The sequence below is a fragment of the Rattus norvegicus genome, chromosome 1 (genome assembly GCF_036323735.1).
Source record: "Rattus norvegicus strain BN/NHsdMcwi chromosome 1, GRCr8, whole genome shotgun sequence".
Lineage (NCBI taxonomy): Eukaryota > Metazoa > Chordata > Mammalia > Rodentia > Muridae > Rattus > Rattus norvegicus.
Genome location: NC_086019.1, coordinates 9,845,542 through 9,862,306, shown reverse-complemented (window position 1 = coordinate 9,862,306; position 16,765 = coordinate 9,845,542). Strand labels below are relative to the sequence as shown.

The 16,765-nt window shown below is 41.1% G+C and overlaps 1 pseudogene; it reads left to right on the top strand.

Annotated features, from left to right (window-relative positions):
• Positions 1-11,103: 11,103 nt before the first annotated feature.
• Positions 11,104-14,880, top strand: Cfl1-ps8 (cofilin 1, pseudogene 8; annotated as a pseudogene).
• Positions 14,881-16,765: the final 1,885 nt, after the last annotated feature.

Here is a 16,765-nt window from a genome sequence, read left to right as displayed (position 1 = left end):
CAGGTGCTGCACACAGAGCAGATGCTACACTGTAGCAGGTGCAGCACAGGTGTCTTCTGTCTCACTGCATCTAAACTTTCCCAGAAGTAGAGTCAGCCCTAAGAATGGCTCCACCTGATGTGCTGTGAGGACTGAGGAGAAAGAACAGCAGGCCATTTGTTTTTTAACCTTTGTGTGTAAAGACTAACCAAGAAGCTGCAGTTCAGAGGAGAAAGGGCTTCTAGCTCCTCTCCTGGAAAATGAAAAATAATTATTGATTAATGAGAATTAATTTAACAAGAAAGTGTACCAAGGATGTAGAGTGAAAAGATTTCCAAATTGTCCCTCTGTCTTAACATATCCCTTAAAACAAAACACAGTATAAAGTACTAGAAACACAAAACCAATTCTACAATAAAATTAATTTTCAACAGCCAAATATCCTTTCCTTTAGATTTAAATGAAATGAAAACATATAAAGAAATCTAGAAGCGTCCATTTCTTCAAGATGTTAATTTTTTTCTTCCAGATACAACCATGTGTCATTCAGTGAAAGGCATGGTTTAAAAGGGAAAAAAGCTTCTCTCAGCAACTTAGTCACTGTGTACCCAACAAAGTATGCTCTTGCACAAAGTTATGTGAAGGGTTTCCATCACTAGACATGGAATCAGGATCAATCAAGTTATATCAGAAACAAGCGATGCCTGCAGCTCCTCCTGACCTGACATGGCAGACTGTTTTCTAGGAAAGTTTGTGTGTAAGTGGAAAATGCATACCCTACAATAATAATTTACAGCACTGCACACTGAGTGCATACACTAGTAGTGGTCGCTTCTTATCCATAGCAGGTGGATGAGCTATATCACGTACAACTGACCATTTGTTTACAGGAGCACCATCATAAGTGTGAAGCATGCACTCTGACGTTATCACATCTGTAATGTCATCGAACAATAGGAATTTATTCCTTGACGACATAGGACCCCATGAGTCTATGTGATCCTCCCTTGGGTAGGCAAAACACCTAAGTAGCACATGACTGTAATTTCCAAATAATAAGTTTTGAAAAGCTCAATAGCAGAATAAGAGCTAATTTCAGGGTGGAGGGTCCAGAAAAATAAGACGGGTATCCTAGATGTTTGTGATGTTATAATGTGTTATAAAGATGCAGTCATTAAAGTATAGTGTGACTACATAATGGTGACGAAAATCAATAAAATTAGATAGCAAGTACAGACATGGGGCTGTGCAGTAACAAGTGAACTAGCCTATTATGAAAAGAAAAAGAGATTTACCCTTAAACCACACATAGATGTACCTACTTTAAAAATTACTGAATATGAAAATGACAGAACATAATAATAGGAATACTGAAAATACCAGGAAAGATGACTCTATCTGCTGCTGTAATACATCTCATATGCTAATATGTATATGAGAACCTTGACTCTGCAGGTCTAGTGGTGACACACTTGGAAGAAAGCAATCTGAGATCTACATGTTCAAGACCATGAGATTACCATTTCCTTACATAGGAAACCTGGAGGAAGGGACTGGATGGAGTTTTCTGAAGGCAGATTCACCTTCAGGTCTTTCTGTATGAAGCCCAGAGCTGTTTCAGTAGAATTATAGGGATAGAATTTAGATTCTAGATCACGAAAGAGTTAGTGGCTTTCCAGGATGGTCAAGAAGCTGAGGTAACCATTATAGAATGTCATTTCCAAACAGAAGTTATGTAGACATTGAAAGGCTGAAAGGAGACTAGAAGCCCAGTGTGAACATCCTCATTCAGTGATTCGTCTTGGCTAACCATGGGAGAAAACAACTCTCTCTCCCACTGTCACAGGAAAGAAGAAAGTCAGGAATTTGGAAACGAGTTTATGGGCCAATGGATAAGCTTTCTTGTCTATGGTTCAGATGGTTGAAATTTCCTCCTTAAAGAATTGCCCAAAGACAGAGTAGACCGATGATGGCATACAGGCTTGTTATATACCCTACAAACTGCAGCATAGGCTGCAGAAACAGAAGGCTTTAAGAGCTGAAGTCGTGGCCCAAAGCCCAGGACAAGACCATTTTGTATTGACCTCCAAGAGATCTCAATAGTACAGGAAAGAAAAAGTGTTAAAGAATGGGGAGAGGGGTTTAATAGGAATGGGAGATAGGGCATTGAAGTGAATGGAGGAGGACAGCTAACACAGCTGTTTTCAACAGCCATTTGAAAGCCTACTATTTTGTAAGCTCCCTAAATATACATACATACATACATACATACATACATACATACATACATACATACACATGCCCACACACATACACACATACACACACACACACACACACACACACACGTGAATGAAGAAACAGCAGACATACCAAAAGGGGGTTGGTGGGCTGTACTGGCTCTGATGGAGTCTACTCTGCAGTTTGAGAACTCAAGAGTGTTCATAACATACAGCACAAGGGGGTAGGTTTAGGTAATCTTAGTTGTAGGTCTTTGTGAGAGAGAAGTTTCAAGCTATAAACATCCAGGAGGTACCAATAAGCCGAGTGATGCTTCTTACACACACTTGGACCAAAGGATGGCTTTGACATTGCCCAGAGCCTGATCCAGGGAAGGCTTCAGGATTCTCATGAGTCTAAGCACTGGAGCATGGCTGTGCTTATGTCAACAATGCACACTCATTTAAGACTTTATCTTCTACACACACACACACACACACACACACACACACACACACACACGCACGCACTATTCTAAGAGCTTAAATGGAATTACCCTATACAGGTTATCATTCTGACTTCTTTTTCATGAGCCTTGTGGGTGGATGGGTAAGACAAGTGTCCCAGTTGTGGCTAAGCACTCCACTGACACTTATCTCTACAAGCTGTGAGTTCAGCTTTGACTTCTATCAAATATAAAAACTTCTCTGAGGAGGTCTGAGAGCTGCAGTAATTTTGGGATATAGAGATAAAACTTTAGAGATCAGCTTGATACGATGTCCATTTAACAGGGTAATAATAGTAGTAAGTTCATCCCTGGGGTCTGTGAGTTCTAATCATAGGATCTTATCCAGATCTGCAGTGCGAAGCTTGTATTTATTCTTGTGAGCAGGCCTTAAACCTCATCAGAAAGTGGTTGGTTATCCTCATAACATTCATGCCACTATTGTATCTATGGCCATATCTTGCCACATCAGTCATTATTATAGATCACAGGGTTTACAACTGAGTGATACTGTTGATGATGTCTCCACCCCTACCCCAAAAACCTGCATAGCACTTTATAGCACTATGAAAACTAGCCATCAGGAAACAATCTGGATAGTCAATACCAGCATGATTTCTTTGTCCTGTGACCAATGGTGTTTTCAGCAATAGGATGGGAAGGGAGGTAGGAAAGCTCTGAGTGACAGGAGGAAATGGCCAGAAGCAGAAGAATGAAGGGAGTTTCTTAAACCTTCAGAAGACGGGGGCATCAATTCCATATCAGTCCCAAAGTGTCTTTGTGACACTTCTCTTTTAGGACTTCGGAACTCCCAATTTGTTAGGTACAAATGTTTGCATTTTAGTCCACTTACTCTGTCTCTTTTTTTTTCTCCCTTTTATTGGAAAATGAATTTCCCGCTCACATAATAAAACACACAATATATTACACTTTCCCTTCCCTCTACTCCCAGTTCTTTCTCACCTCCCCCTTCAATCTAGATCCACCCTATTTTTGACTTTCATTAGAAAACAAACAGGCTTGTAAAAGATAGCAATGAAATATAACAAGAGAAAAACAGAAACAAACACATTGGAACTGGGCAAAACAGTAGGAAGAGTCCAAGAAAAGGCACAAGAATCAGATATAGATGCAAAGGCCTGTTTGTTTGCACTCTCAGAAGTCCCATTAAAACAGTAAACTGGAAGCCATAATATATATGCAAAGGACGTGTAGGGTGAAAAGAAAGAATTAAGAAAAGCATATAAATAAAATATATAAAAAGGAAAAGCTTTGTGACATTGCAACAAGGAACATCCAAAAGTATCCCTGAGTTCGTTTTCTGTTTGCTGTCTACTACTGGGCATTCAGGTTGCCCTGACAAGGTTGTTTCCCCAGTAAGACTCCTTTGAATGAAACTAAATTTTCAGTTCCAAGGAGCTCACAACTGGAGACTTTGGGCTAGGAGTAGAAGCATGTGTCCACTTCTTTCCGCTCTAGGACCCCGACTGGTGCAGATCCATGCAGGCTCTGTTCTTGCTGCTCAGTCCTTGTGAGTTCACATGTGTAATTAGAAAGGCCAGCTCTCCTTGTGTCCTCCATTCCCTCTGCCTCCTACACACTTTCTGCCTTCTCTTCCTTGGGATTCCCATAGAGGAGGGATTTGATAGAGACTTCCTGTTTGGAATCTGATTCTTCCAGAGTCTATCACTCTCTGCATAATGTCTGGCTGTGGGTCTCTGTATTTGGTCCCATCTGCTGCAAGAGGAAGCTTCTCTGATGATGGCTAAAGAAGACATTGATCTATGAGCATAGAAGAATGCAATTTTAAGTCATTTTGTTGCTACTTTTTTTTTAAAGCAGTAGTACTTGGTTTTATCCTAGAACCCTGGGTTATCTAGTCTCAGGTTCTTGGTCACCCAATCAGCGTCAGGTAAGGGTTCCACTGTACTGAGAACTTTGATTTCTTTAAAAACATAAAAATGTTATGTGAATATGTTTTTGTTTCAACCCCAAGTGTGGGGTATGGGGCTGCTTCAGATTACTAACAGCAGCTGACTATGATTTGTCTCCTGCTCTGGTAGGGGCATGATTTTGCCAGTTGAAGGGTATAAAAATTCCAGAGCCATTTCCCCCGTCAGTAGTATCATTTGCACCTGTCCTGATGTTGGAAAACCTTGACCAGAGATAGAACTCAATCACCTAACACTGACAGAACTACCAAGAGGTCATTCTGCAAGCTTTGCTTCAGAGACTTTTTTAAATTATTAGCACTACTGTGTAAAAAATACCTGATAACATGCTATGATTATTGCTGGTGAGAAAAGGAAGAAACCAAACATATGCTGTTTTAGAGCAATACACCAATAAAGTAGAACACCAGTTTATTTTTCATAAAGAAAAAAATGCCAGAGCCCCCAAGAGGCTGTGGTAGCTGCTGCTCTTGCTGCTGCTGCCTTCACTCATTGCTGCTTGCTGCTTGCTGCTTGCTGCTTGCTGGATTGCTGCTTGCTGAATTGCTGTTTGCTTGTTGGAGATATGCCGACAAGGAGATCAAACTTTCCCCAAGAAACTCAACACCCCTAATCAGTAGAAAGTAGAAAGTAGTCTAACAAGATAGTCTAACAAGACACCCCTTCCCCCTCTAGCCTCCTTTATTTCCTACCTAATGTTCAGGGGTGAAGAAGGGTGGTATGAAAAAACAAAAACAAAAAACAATAAAGCAGCCAAAAGTCATTAAATCAGATTTTGATTATGTCACCGGTCCCACCATTTCCCCAGCATGTCTTGCAGGCAGAACATCATTGAAGAGCCAAGGGTTTGTGTCAGAGTTGGTGTTTAATTTTCTCCTTTGATAGAGTACAGAGTATCCTCTTGTACTAAAATCATAAGGATGAAGGCTTATGTAGTCACCAGCTTGACTTTTCCATGTAAATGAGTTGTGTAGGTGTTGTCTTCAACAATGGGGCCTTGCAGTCAGTTTGTGGAGAGCAACCTATCATCTTGGCAACAGCTTGGGAGTTCCTAGCAACTCATTTAGATATAACCCAATCCTGGAACTGGAAGCTTCATTTAGTGACCAGAGATGGCCAGTTGGGGTTCTGCCTCCCCTAATACTTGGTGATTTCATTAAGATTACCTCCACATATGTATATAGTTTAGGACGCTTCTACTGTATTAGGGTCATAGTACCCCTCAAATCCCTTACTTTCGCTGTCTCTCCCACATCCCTTCCCTCATCCCCTTCTCTCCTTCTCCTCCCAATGTGATCCTCCCATTATCCAATCTATCCATATGCATCTATTCTATTTCCCTTTCCTAAGGAGACCCACATGCTCACCCTAGTCCCTTACTCTACACCCAACCTCTGTGCTTCTAGATTGTATAGTTCGGTTATCACTGATTTAACAACTAATATCCACATATAAGTGAATACATACAATATTTGTCTTTCTGGATCTGGGTTACCTAACAAAGTATGATGTTTTTAAATTCCATACATTTGCCTGCAAATTTCATGACATCATTTTTAATAGCTAATTAACACCCCACTGTGTAAATGTACCACATTTCCTTTATCCACGTTTTTTTTTTCCTGAGGGGCATCCAGATTGTTTCTAATATATGGTTGAGCAAGTGTCCTTGGGATAGGATGAAGCATCCTTTGGGTATAGGCTCAAGAGTGGTAGTGGTATCACTAAATCTTGAGGTAGATCCATTCCCATCAGCCGAGGAGCCACCACGCTGATTTCTAAAGTGGCTGCACAAGCTTCTATCATCACCAGCAATGTATGAGTGCTCCCCCTTACTCCTCATTCTTTTCAATATGAGCTGTCACTTGTTTTATTGATCGTAGATATCCAGACAGGGAAAGATGAAATCTCAAAGTAGTTTTGATTTTCATTTTCCTGATGGCTAAGGATGTTGGAATTTTCTTTAAGTGTTTCTCAGCCGTCTGAATTTCTTCTTTAGAAAATTTTCTGCACCCCATGTTAAAATTGGGTTATTTGTTCTATCGAAACTTAGTTTGTCTAGTTCTTTGTATATTTGGGATATTAGCCCTCTAGTGGATGTGTAGTAGGTAAAAATCTTTTTCCTTTCTATAGGTTACCGCTTTGTCCAAATGATACTGTCTTTTGCCAAGCAGAAGCATCGCAGCTTCATGGGGTCCCATTGTAAATTTTTAACAGCAACAATGGGAATATGTTCACACCATTAAAAAAAATGTTTTGTGCTATATTTTAAAATAACAATAGCCACCACGTGATTAAGATCTGAAGCCCATATTTAGATCACTGAGCACCCACTGCAGTTAACCTTTCAGAGGTCAAGCTGGTTATATAATTCTCACGGAGATTCACCTTCAAAAGGAAGCTCTGAGGTCACGGATGAATTCTTCATTGAGCAGCCTTGTGCCACTCAAGGGCACTCAGATGCTCTTTTTGTCTGTCTCCCAGCAAAGCGATGTAAATTGTTGAGACAGATTACCCTAATTTGGAGAATGATTCAAAGCAATTTCTAGGGATGGCAAGTGCCTATGCCTGTCAAAGGGAGGTTTGCCCAGAAAGGAGGGAGGTACCTTATGGTCAGGTCAAGCCGTATTAAAGAAATATATCTGTAAAGACAGTCAAAACAGCATTCAGTGAACTTCCCTCAAGGGAGCTTTGAAAGTATGTAACACTAACCGCAGTAGAAGTAGCTTTCACGGCTCTGTTTGGTTTTACATATCTGCACAAGCACGTTGTTTGATTAAGTAGGCCCAACGTAAATATATGTGAGAATGAACTTTATCCACTTTCAAACATTGCAGAAATTTGGAGCTTCAACTATGCCGTTTGACTAGGCCAGAAATATTTCTTCATCTGGGTTTGGTACTCCATCCAATGCCTTTAGAAATTCAAGCTATCAAAACATCCTGTCCCTCCCACTAGGAGAGAGAGAGAATTATCTAGGCTTTCCTAGAGCCTAGCATCAGAGGCCGGACGTCCATTCTCTGACTCCCAGTACTAGACTGTGATGGCTTCTAAGAAGAGATGAGACTGTGGCTCCTCAAGGGCTCGCACAGACACACACACACACACACACACACACACACACACACACACACACACACACACACACCCTCTTCCCTGGTTACCATGGCAACAAGCAATCCTCCCAGAAGTCTACGCTTTAGGTAAATTCCAGTTACTTTCCCTGATAGGTTTTCATCGTTCCTTGTCAAACCAAGATAGTCTTCCCGGGACCATTTCTCTCCCACATCAGCATCACTGAATGCTCTCTCAGCAACACTTCCCACAGCAGAGCCTTTCCCACAGCTCTTCCTGGGAGTGGAGGAGTCCAAACGAAGAGGGTGGAACAAGCCGAAACTTCCTTGAGCCCTGACTCCCAGGCTCTCTGCTAAGGGAATGGATGAGAGGGCAAGGCAAAGGGCATTGTTAATGCTTCATAACGTCTTTATTAAAAAAAAAAAAAAATCACATCCTTGTCCCGTCTGTAAGGTTTATTCTATCAAGGAATAATCCAAAGGTTTGGGGTTTAAGAAACTGGCCATGCTGGGTACTTCCTGTTAGTAAATTCCCGTTGCACAACCGCATAAAAAAGACATTTCTCCGAATTTAAAAGGCACTTGGCAAGTTTTATCCCAAGACACAAATTTCAGGTGGCGACTGTGGTGGTTTAAAGGAGGCATGTACACCACTGGCTGTGATAGTCGAGCACTCGGTTCCTAGTTGGTGGCACTGTTTGGGGAAAGTTAGGTGCTGCAGCCCCGCAGGAGGAAGTTAATTCCCTGAGAAAGGACTTTGAGATCATGGCCTGGCTCCACTTTCAGATTTCTGTTTCCCTGTAGTTGGGTTGTGATATCTCGGCTTTCTGCCGAGGCCACCATGCCTGCCACTTACTGGCGTGCTTCCACATTACTGCTGGACTGTCTCGACCCAACAGCTTCCAATAATGACACAGAGACCTATTATTACTTACAAACGCCTCGGCCATATAGCATAGGCTCCTTCCCAACTAGCTCTTATAGCTTAATTAACCCTTTATTCTAATCTAAATTCCGCCATGTGGCTCATAATGACTCCTCCATTCCCAGCACCTGTCTTTTTCTCGGGAATCCACCATGCCTGACTCTTTCCCAGAGTTCCTATCGCTTCCCGGAAGTCCCGCCTTTCTTTTCCTGCCCTGCTATAGGCCACCAGCTCGTTATTAAACCAATCAAAAGGTGACAGAGAAGAGTGTTTATAAAACAAGGAGACGACTAATGTTTCATTAAAAATAGCAATACCAAGGTCTAGACAGTAGTATCCAGCACCTGTTGCTACAGAAGTCAACTTTTGAATAATACAAAAATAACCTTTACTCAGCGCAGATTATCCCATCACCCGCTATGACTGACTCTTACCTTCCTGGAATCGTGAGTGAAAGCAAGCTCTTCTAAAAGTTGTCTGCAACAAAAATGAACCAATTCAGCAACAATAGTCAAGCAACAATATCCCTCGTCACGTTGTTGCTGTTTTCTTAAATACACGTTACCGTCGATTTTGGAATTTTCATATTGTAAAAAATTGTTTTGCAAAATTCAGATCCCCGGTTTTCAGAACTACATGTCCAAGAAGCAAGGGTTTGTTTCTGATTTTGTTTTTCGTTTATACCATCTCCATTGGAGAACAGATCCTTGGTATTAATTAAATTATAACTTTGAAGATCACTACACCGAAGCTAAAAATGAAAGTTTGGAATAAAAAGTTTTCTGAGAATTAAAGGTAATAGAAATGAGGGAAGAAAACTAAGAATAAGTAAAATTTAGCATTTGTAAGGAAGCCAGCAAGCCATCATGACTGGTCTCAAAGCAGAGTATTGAGACACATTTCAAAACATGTTTCTAGGGAATTTCTGCTTCTTTATTGTAAAAAAGTAATAGGATCTAGGATCAATACATACATATATAAACACACACGCACATACATGCACACACACATAGACAGATATACACAAACACATACATACATACAAACACATACATACACACATAAACATGCAAACACACACACACACACAAAACCCTCTACAGATGAGGAGAAAATGTTTTAAAAACATTGTCAGAATTGGTTATCCAATGGGTAAGACAAGTGTGGCTGCTTGTATTATGGTATTTTGGATCCCCAAAATCGTTTTCATGAGAATCTACAAGTCTACACTTAAGACACTGAGGGACCCTGCCCCCAGTTGTTTCTGATTGGTAAATAAAGTTGCAGGCAGCCAGTGGCTGGGCAGAACAGACAGAGGTGGGACTTTTAGGATTCCTGGGAGAGGGAGGTTCCAAGAGAGAGGAGGAGGAAGGGATCCAGCCAGGCCAGGAGGAGGAGGAGAGAGAGGAGAGATGCCATGCCTGGGAAAGTGGAGGACAGAGAGCATAGCAGGCATGTAGGGTGTATGTGTGTGGGTGTGTGTATGTGTGTGTGTGTGCGTGTGTTTGTGTGTTGGGTGGGGAGTAGGGGTCCAAGAGGACTACTCGACTGGGTCCACTGTAGCAAAGATTGAATATAGGATTTAGTAATTAATAACTCGGGAAATATCAGAGGGAGGTGGATTGGCTATGTGGAGGTTAGGAAGTGGCCCAGCCATTGAGTTGTTTTAGGCATATCAAAATACAAAGGCTGGGTATGTGTCTTTGATTCGGGAACCTAGAACATTGGGGCCCATAGTGAGGGGCGTGCTGCAGCCAGGATCTCTTTAAGTTTTTAATTGGGTAATACTATAGACAAGGACATTGAGGCAAATGAAGAGTCGTGTGAAAGCCTTAGATTTCTACATGGAGGAAATTTCTAGACTGTAGCACCAGAGGAGCCTAGTGACATTGAGTTGTGGGACTCGGCTGTTCAGGGAGAATTAAACTGAGTAGAATTTGTGGAGCCCAATTCTAGGAGGAGAAGGGGAGCCACTTTCATTGTTGGATAAGAATATATCTGTGCAGGAATGAAGTGAAATAACTATTTTTGACTGTTGAAATCCAAAAATCTAACGTATGATCGTGTTTAAAAATATATGAAAATCATCTATGTCTATCAATCAAAAGAGATATCTGCCTTTGCTACAGCCCCTAGCAACTGAATTCCTACTTCTTTTGAACTTCATAAAAAGAAACCTCAAATAATGATTAAGGCCCCTTGAATAACCTCAGTTGTATGGCCCACCATCATTCTAGACAGCATATTTCTTTCCAATCTATACTGTCACTTTACTTTGTATAAAGTTTCCTTGCTACTTTAAAAACACACAACCAAACATAGGAAAACAGCAGGAGGAATTGGAGAGGGAAACAAAAGTTTAATTTTTTTTAATAGCAGATAAAATAAATTTCACAGCAAAGGATTTTTGCCTCCAATCAAGTTGGAAGAGTCTTCCCTTAAGATAATGATCATGGTTTAGTTGGCTCCGAGCAGCAGGTGCGGCAGCTCAGTTCTTCTGTAACTCTTTCTGTCTCCCTTTTGTTTCCAGAAACATGGCCTATGGTGCGGCTGTCTCTGATGGTGTCACCAAGGTGTTCAATGACACGAAAGTTCTCAAGTCTTCATGACTAGAAGACGTGAAGAAACACAGGAAGGCAGTGCTCTTTTGCCTGAGCAAGGACACAAGGAACATCATCCTGGAGGAGGGCAAGGAGATCCTGGTAGGAGATGTGGGACAGACTATGCATGATCCCTACACCACTTTTGTCAAGATAATGCCAGACAAGGTCTGCCACTATGCTCTCTATGATGCAACCTGTGAGACCAAAGAGAGCAAGAAGGAGGTCCTGGTGTTCATCTTCTGGGCCCCCGAGAGTGCACCCCTTAAGAGCAAAATGATCTATGCCAGATCCAAGGATGCCATCCAGAAGAAGCTGACAGGAGTCAAGCATGAATTACAGACTAACTGCTACGAGGTCAAGGACCGCTGCACCCTAGCAGAGAAACTAGGTGGCAACCTTTCATTTCTCTGGAGGGCAAGCCTTAGTGAGCCACTTCCAGCCCCCTGCCTGGAGCATCTAGCAGCCCCAGACCTGCTCTTGAGTGTTGCAGGCTGCCCCCTTTCCTACCAAACTGGAGAGACTGGGGGGATCTCAGCAGGGGGAGGGCTATCCCTTCACTCCAGTTGCCAAACATCCCTCCCATCCCCTGGACTGTCCTTTTCCCTCCATCCCTGACAGCTCTGGCCTTTCCCAAACTGCTTTTGAACTTCTGATTGTTCTTGAGTTGAAGCAGACCAAGTCCTGTCCTAGGCAACCAGTGTGGGGGAAGCCTGTATTTTTAAACAACACCCCTACTCCTCTTCTGTCCACATCCCATGCTGCCAACTTCTAACCACAGCAGTGACTGTGCTTGACTGTTTAGTCCTGTGTGGAAATGAACTGTGGAAATGACCCTGCCTACACCAGCTGATTGCTGTCCCCTTTCCCTTGATCTTGGCCATTCAGGGAAGCAGGGACCTTCAATTTAAGAAAAAATTAAAAACATTCGATATGTAAATAAGAAATACTCAAGTTAATAAAAAAATTAAAAAGCTAATGAACAAAATAAAGAGATAATGATCATAAATACGCCTGCACCTTATCAAAGTATTTCATAAAGCAAAAGTGAAGTGGAGGAATCTTCATGGTACAAGAAATATTACAGACATTAAACACATAATAAGGATATTATGAACAACTTTACGTCACTAATTTCAATTTTGACTCTAGCTCTATACATACCCAGAGAACAAAGGAAGGGTGATAATGTCTTCCCTCATTCTATAAGGCTGCAAACGTAGGTCCCATTTCAGAGCCTGTAGGTCTAGGCACCACATTTAGCATATTTTGATCATTTGCAAACCTGTCTGCTGCCTAGAAGTCAGTAAGCCTAGCAGGGCTTTCAGAATAGAGTTCATTAAGTATATGCTAGCACCTTCATGATCCCCTGTTTCAGACTTACCTGGCTTTGAATGCATACCTTGCGTAGGAGGTCAACCAGATGCCCCAACAAGCAAATAGCTCATCCTTCTGGTGTCATCCCAGGACTTCTTAGCCAAGTTCCTATAACAGGAGGGGGGAACTTTAAGATGATGTGTGATGATGTGTAATACTCAGATTGGGAAGCATGGCATTGACTCTCCAGGATGGCGCTGAAATTCTGGTAACAAGAGGATCATTTCAGTCAACATAAGGCTCATTTTAGTCAGCACATGGCAAGATAAAGACTCTAAGCTATCTAAAACGTATTTCCAGCTTTACATCTTGTCTGTTCCCATTCTCTTGACTGTTGTCTATCTATATTTCTACTGCGGTGCTACACTTAAACACATTTGACACTTTATATTCTTGCATCCGAAGGCTATTTTAGTCCTCAGATTCGCTCCACACTTCACTTGAAGTGGTTGTTCCTACTTCTGCAGCTTTTGAGCTCATTGTACTCCAGTTATGCTTTCCAAGAAGAGCTTTAAACCCAGCAGGGGAAATATACCCATTGTTGTAATGCCCCCTTGCTCTATCTGTGGCCCATCCCTCTACCCCTTGCTAGTGGAAGTGTTGTGTGAGACAACAGTGGGCCCAACATAGAAAGAGATCACATTCTAGAAATGTACTCTTACAATCTGAAGAGTTCCACACAAGGGCCAGAGATACAACTTGGCAGCTAAGCCCCATTTGCTGCCCTTCCAGAAGGCCAGAGTTTGGTGCCCAGCACACAGGTCCAGAGTCCTACAACCACCTATAACTGTAGCTCCAAAGGATTCAAGGTCCTCTTCTGGCCTCCACTCACACCAGTATGCCAGTGATATGATCACACTCAGGTACACACACATACATAGAAATCCAAAAATATATGCTCTTAAAAGAGTGAGTTCCATATGGAAACTAGAAGTTTTTAATCAGCAAGTTCAACATGAGCAAAACCAAAATGGCGCTCTTATCTCCTGCATGGTCTGGAAATTCCTATCTGTGTAGCCATCATAACTGAGGCCAGTAGCTGTGCCTGGTGGAAACCCAATGTTCTTGGGCAGCAGACAATGGAAGCCTTGTAAAGACCAATGTGACTGGCATTAAAGAACCATGCAGGTGGGAAGGTCTCTACTTCTTCAATGCAATTGAGTTCTTATACTGTGAAGAAAGCATCATTGCTGTAAGTCTCAATCTTTTCTTTGGAAATGTGCCAGACTATGAGTTTTATAGTATATTGTTTGTTTGTTTTGTGACGTGGCATCTCCACGTAACCTGGGTTAATCTCAAATTTACCATCTTCATGCCTCATACTTTCAAGTACTGATATCGAAAACAAGAGGTCACCCGGCCCAATGCATAATGGTTTTTGATCAAATACGAAACACATGTTTTTCTAGAATCCATATAATCTAAAGACATCCCTGGTAACAGTCATCTAAACACATCATATGGAAAGGAAACCTATACCATAGTGAGCCTCGAGAGCATCCTCCCAGAACTCCTCATAAAACATGAGCAAGTCGGAGCCAGCAACTCCTAAGAGTAACATTCCACGAAGAGTCACTCATCCCCATAGTGCAAGGTTTAAGGAAATTAGTCAGTTTATCGTATTAGTTCAATGAATGGAAAAAAACCCATATAAGTATCAACTGTAGAGAATAATCGTTTGATAGATGGAAATATGCATTTGTGCCTAGCAGATGGGTCCTCTGAACATAGAGGCCTAATCCATAGCACCTACCATGCCAGAATAGACAGGAGAGGGGTCCAGTTATATCCTTCAGGGCCCACTACTGGTCCATGGTCACCCTAAAATTCAACTGTTTTCCTATTTGATTCGATAGCATGTATTGTTTTCTCCACAGAAAAGAGCAGTCTCTGTACACGCAGAAGAGTTACTTTTACTTCATGGAACTGTGCTCATGACTGTCAAAATAAAGCTGAAATGCTGTTTCCACTACCAACAAGAGAATATTTATTTTGTATATTGATGTGCTCTTGAGTCTATTTCTGAGATATGAGGTTCAATGCACAGAAATGATTATTCTTTTCCTGTTAGCGAGCCAGGAGTAGATACAGTGTGGTAGCACAGAGCATTAATCTCCTCGGGGAACTCGCATTTTTAAAAAAAGGATGTAATAAAAATTACAAACTCAAAAATAAAGTCGCAGACTCCAACATTCGGTCAGCACAAATCACTAGTTTTACAAAGCCAAGAACTACCAAAACCATAAAATCCAGGAGAAATATTCTTATCTGTAAGAATGAAAAATAAATATTCTTATCTATAAAAATGAACATCAACCCTGCCATCTGTCCTATGCTACTTTTTCATGATCTTATTTTTGTATGTAACTTTCAATAAGGAAAATTTTTTAAATTATTTTTCTGTAGCATAAATAATTAATTTTTCCTTTGTATTTGGCTTTAATTTTTATGTGCAGTCACATAGATTTCTTTGGTTTCATATATTAAGATGGCTTTGTGTTTTATCTATATATTTATGCTTCCATAGTTTTAGATATTGGCCAGGTCTACCTTATGTACAGGAAAATATATTCTGAGAACCTTGGCAGATATCTGAACTGGATGGTAAATACATATAAAAATCTGTATGTACCACGATGACAGTATCTTGAATACATAGCCACCAATGGTAACATTTAATTTATATATTAGGCACAGTAAAAGGTTAACAGCAATGATTGGTAATGAAGTCATTCAATCACTTCAGCAGACTACCCAAAGTTATATGAGTGAGATCTCTCGGTCTCGATAGAGTCACAAGAAATATTGATCCTCTCGGAGAGTGGTTGGCTGCATTTAGCTGTCACCGTGAAAAGTGAAGTAGCAAACAGGGGGAGGTTACTGAACATGATGGCCTCATTAATTCTGATTTCCACAATCTCATTGCTTTTATGCAAACATCCCACATTATCAATAATAGTCCTAAAGGAGAGAATTACATACCAAAACCAAATTACAGGGTACCTTACCAGTGAGCTCCAAATTTTGTGACTTCTCCCCGACTTCCATAGCTCTCTAAGCATTGGGTTGAACTCAGGGAAGCTGGTCCTCTGTCGTGGGATGAGCTATCGTCTTTTCCCAGCTGTGTCCTGCTAGTAGACACCTTTTCCTTTTTGTAACAGTAACAGGGCTGTCACTGTCTCACCAGAGTCCTGCCTCTCATATGGCTTGAGGACATTTACATGCGGAAGACAGACGACTGTCACTCTGTCTCTCAGGTTCCTTTATATATCCAATATTGTTATTAGTGCTGGGACAAAGGCCACAGAACCAGGAAAGAAACCGAGCCAAAACGTGTGGGGAACATCAAACAAACTATCTCTTCACTAATGACACTAAATTGGTCGGTGCCCTTTAAACATCTGGACATATTTTACATTTTCAAGTTAATATCACCAAGTTACCTTATTTCTACATAATCTAATTTTTACAGAATCATTATTTGCAGGTATGCAATGCCCTATGATTTTAACATCAGTTGAAAAGACAGGAGAAGAGGTTCTTTTTCTGTGAACGGGGCCTGTGATGAAGGTGTCTCTTCAAGTTAGCTCTATGGGGGCTGCAGATGTAAATGCTGAAAACCGGGAAAGTTCTTTGATCCCTAAAAACCATTAGTTTTCATCCACCTGCAACAAATCCTTTCAAATAGTAACGGGGAAAGTCCTCCAGTCCAGCTAAGGACCCATCTCTCCTTTCTGGTCAGACCACCACGGTTTAGAATCTGATGTCCTACTGTGGGCATTCTCACACTACAAAAAAAAAAATGGATGGGCATTTCCTCAGCACAGAATGAGATGAAAATTGAAAGACTTTTATATACCACATCAAGTGAAATATAAAATTATTTTGCATGTAGGTAGACACCAGGCAGCATTTACATGAATATACACACCTCTGTCAGCTCTGCCCTCTTCAGAGTTCTATGGCTTAGTAAAGTATAAGAAAGGACAAAGAAGATTAATGCACACGTATTTTTTTGTATATATGAAGTATTATAGTTTAAACTATAATGCAAGAAAATCTATTTGGGACTAGTTTTGTAGATTCTAAATTATTGAAGGGTGTACAAAATTCACTTCTTTCTCTTGCCTTCT